Source organism: Populus euphratica, unplaced genomic scaffold, assembly GCF_000495115.2.
Source record: "Populus euphratica unplaced genomic scaffold, PopEup_1.0 scaffold83.1, whole genome shotgun sequence".
In the NCBI taxonomy this organism is placed as follows: domain Eukaryota; kingdom Viridiplantae; phylum Streptophyta; class Magnoliopsida; order Malpighiales; family Salicaceae; genus Populus; species Populus euphratica.
Window position 1 is genome coordinate 572849 of NW_011499963.1, and position 4471 is coordinate 577319.

A 4471-nucleotide genomic window follows, 5' to 3' on the forward strand; every position below is an offset into this window, starting at 1 on the left:
CCGGTCTAACATTTATGAGCTGGCAAGATGGATTGAAGGTAAGATAGATTTGAGTTTAACTGGTATAGGACCTTCGATCGACCATGGGGCGTATTTTCATTCTAAAAACTGAATTTGAAGCGTAAAAAGCTCCTTCTCATGTTGCATTTCTTTGGTTTGGAAGTTTCAGTATGTTGTCTGTGGATTTCTAACAAAGGAAAGCCCCCCTATGCCATTTGATTAATTAAAGTTCCGTGCTGCTCGCCACTCCCCGAGGCCAAGGACGGGGTCGAACCGTCATTCCAGGATTTGCAGTCCGATACATTTCCATTATGTTACCTAGCCGCCACCGCATATGTATAAAAAGAGGGAGCGGGGAAGGAAGAACAACCGTTTCACTTTGGAACATGAGGTGGCGGGCGGAGCGCTCTATATGATCGGCGGCGGGTTACCAGAGAAGAGGGGACAACTTCTTTCTCCCTTGCCTTGCTCCATTTTCCTTTTATGATTGAAAGTAGCAAGCCACTCCACTACTGGTATATAGGGCAGATCAGATAAAGGGTTGCTTCCTCCATATGTTCAGGCAAAGAACATATAGAAGCTAGCTTTTGTTTTGTCTTGTAAGCAACCATGCCTATAGAATTTTGCTTACCAAAGTGGTCTTACTAAAAGTAAGTAAGCAACCAGTTCCGTTCCAAGTGACATGGCTTTTCACTACTCTTTTCCAGAGAAGGTTGCTCATCCAGCCCGGCGGATCCATTGTTTATGCGGCAGTGCGATGCAGCTGAAAAAGCCCTTTCTTTATATTAGTAATATTAGTGACGGTATAGGTTGCGGAAAACTCCAAAACTAGGGTTCCAAAATAAAAAGCTTATTAATATAAGTTTTAGAAAAAGGCACCCCTACTATACCCCTAAACTAGAAGCTAGCGCGCAACGGCTTTTCCGCCGTTGTTGCTTGCTGCTTGCAAGCTCGAAAATCTCTCTTTCGCCTCGCCTCCCTGTCTCCATTCTGATTGATTCGCTTCTTCCTTCGCGCAAGCGCGGAACCCCTTGTTGTGTTGCATTTCGTGATCCTCCTTTTCTTTTCCGCTTACCACTATTCCTCCTATCTTTCAATGCCTTCCACCCAGCCCAGTACCTATAAGAAGTGCCTATCCTCTTAAACCTGACACGGGATAGGATAATAGTACAGCCTCGAGGCGAACAGCTCCTTTCTAAGCTCAGGGAAGAACACCTAGCCCAGCTTTCTTTCCGAGCCATCAATAACTGCCAGATTTTTTTTTCGGGTCCGGCTACCCCTTCAAGAGGTCCAGCTTTCCTTTCACCGGTCGGTCAGTTATGGAGTTCGAGCCAGCGCAGGCTTCACGGCCAAGTATTGTGCCGTTTTTAAGAAAGATCTTATCCTTTCTTTCACTCGTACCGTGACCGAAGCAAAGCCTCCCGTTGTGGATCTTATGACGACATGAAGTTCTCGAGTTGGTATTCAGTGAGCCAACATGGACTCGGAGGTCAGTGATTTCGATGGATTTCCGGAATATCTATATATAGTTTTCGTCCGTCTCGTCTGTTTAAAAGGGGCATAGACAAAGGCCGATTTTGTTTTGGGACTGCAACAAATTTCCAGATTTGGTCGGTGCTCGGTAGCATTCCCTTTATCTATCAAAGTAAAGTACGCTAGGGATTCTCTTCAAGTAGAGTAAACAAAACGGGAGGCACAATTAGTTGAGTCTAGCATTCCTGTGCAATTCCCTTCCTTTAATTCATTTGATTGGATTCCCGTCTGTTAATTCAATATGCTCTTCCCGCTTAGGTTAGCTGTACTCTCGTGTAGCAGTTAACGCTTGGTGGGAGTTCCAACATAGGAAGGCACCCGTAGGTTTTTATTCCTCTACTTTATTCAATGTAATTCCTTCATGTAAATAGACTTCTCCTGTCAACAAACAAGAAAACGGATGCCGCGCAAGGGCTTTTCGCGTTAGGTTCGGCCTGGTATACAAGCAATTAATGAGCCTAAACTAGGGGGTTACGCAAGGGGGGTGGGTACTCAGGTCTTGAAAGCCTCAATAAATAAAAGCGTGTATTTCCAGTTTAGGAAGAGAGAAAGTCTAATTCCACTAGAAAAACTGGAAAAAAACTCTTTTATATGAATTCAACCAACTCAAAAAGTAGTGGCAGGAAGCAGCACACCAGGAGGTGCGGGACGAACTCCTTCTTTTAAATATTCCAATCGAGCTGCCGAATCAGTACGGGTCCAGAAATTGGTAAACCAGAAAATAGACACACCCACAAATCATTCTTTTATTTAATAAATCTCATGTAGGAGAGCCTATACCGGAAACTCAAATGTGATAATTCAGGCGAAAGAAAGGTCGATCTTTCTTGTATACCTGCCCGTGAACCCTTCTCTCTCTTTCTTTGATCGAATCCCTTGGTTTCTTAAAAAGAGTTGTCCCCTGTCTGTATCAGTCGTCTCTATGGCAATCTTTCTTTAAGCAGAAAGCGTGTTAAAGCTAGATACCCAAGGAGCAAAAGAGAAATGGCTTTCGGCCTAGGATCTCTTGAAAGTGCTTTTCCTTTCCTTTTAACTAAGACAACTTCCCCTAACTCCCAACTCCTAGCTGCCTAGCTCCTTAGCTGCCACTGTTGCTGACTGACTTTGGCTTCCTTCTTCGTGAACTGTGTATTCCTATTCTACGTCCGGTTCAAGTTTTTTTCGACAATCTCAGTACTACCTATATGGCTTCTAATCCTATCCAGGATGCGCGCACGAAAGACATTGAGATTGATCTTAACTTTGTGCGTGAACATGTTAACACTGGTGACTTGCGCCTTTCTTATCTTCCTACGGAGAAAGAAACTGCCGACATCTTCACCAAAAGTCTCTCTACTTCTCGTTTTAAAACTCTCAGAGACAACCTCTGCATCATTTCTCATTCCAGAGCAAGCAATATATCCTCTCTTTCTGTCGGGAAGTCAGGCAAGGCGCTGCCCTCTTGTTTGCTAAGCCCTTCGAGGCTATCTCTCTTCTAGTGATAAGATAAGCGAAGCTAGTTCCAGTATAAATAGGAGCAGTTTCTCTGAATTCCCTTCCTTCTGCATCGCGTTACAATCCTTATGCAAGCCAGTCCGCCCCATAGTAGTAATATATTTAGGATTTAGCTAGGGCTAACTGCTTTCCATGTCTCCGGGGCTTTCGTTTGAGTTGGAGTTGTATCACTATTTGCTGTCGATCCCGGCTAGCCATTGGTTCTTTCTGACTCTATCTTTTCACGGTAGTGCTTCTCCTCTTAGGAAAGCGAGCAGGCAAGTTCTAAAAAGTTCCAGCCAGCAAGCAGGGTAAAAGGATGGGGCGCAAGTCGGGTTGGTTGCATGCCCAAGGCAATGTTTTTGTAGATTGATCTTCGCTATTGTGCCTCTTCCTTGTACCATTGATGCTGCGGCAGTGCCTAATATGAGTTTGCTCCTGTCCCAGACAGCTTCGAGGTTACCATCGATCGATTACAGAGGTTTCAACCACTGCTCCCCTTTGATCGAGTGCTATTTCTATAATAAAGATTGAATAGGAAAAACTTGAATTGGCTTCAATCGAGATTGCCTCCAGCTTCTTAGGCACATGAGGAAGCGGTCTAACATCTTTTCAATCGAAATCCCAATCAAAGACAAGTTCTACCAAGGCCGGGATCTGAAAGAGAAGAATAACTTTCGGAATTCCAAGTGACCCTTCAGAAGCTAAAGTTGAATGATCGAAGTCTCCTTCAGGTTCAGTCGAAGAGATCGAAGCGAAGTCATCAATTCAACCATTCGCATGGTCTCCCCTAAGACTGACCTCTTTTCCAAATGAACCGAACCTCGATCCACATTCATCAAAGAGAGACGGCCATCTCTCTAGGTTGCACACGCCCCTCATTCGCCCTTTACTAGAAGGTAAGGCAAAAAGCAAAAGCAGCTTAAGCCCTTACGATCACCCGAGAAGCCCTCGAGCCTATAGTATTTATTCTAATATAAATATATCTTTTTAAGTATGACTAATCTGACGAAGAATCGTAGTTCCTACACCTTGCGTGGCGTCTCCCAGTCCAACACGGCTTGCACGCATCTTCTTTTGATCCAATCAACTCATGCCGTCGCCAATCCAGTGCCCAAGGAACTAGACCTTATGCAAAGCACCTTTTTCACATAGAGCTGATTTTCCCTTATGATCTGGAATTGGTCATAGTCTGCCAAGAGGGCAACAAAGCGCCTTGCCTGACTTCCCGACGAAAGCCGAGCTATGGTATGGGCCTGCATGCATGGGTGCTGTTCGAAGATTTGATCGTCGGCCCTATTGAGAAATCGGCTGTTGCCCAGATCCAGGGAGGCTGAACCACAGAAACAGGTACCCCTAACCACCTAAAAATTCCGAATGGACTTTTTGCGCTTCCTGAGAAAGAAGGCTTTCACTAGACCAAAGACCTCGAGAACGCCTGCCGCGAGAATTCACAGGTTCGTTC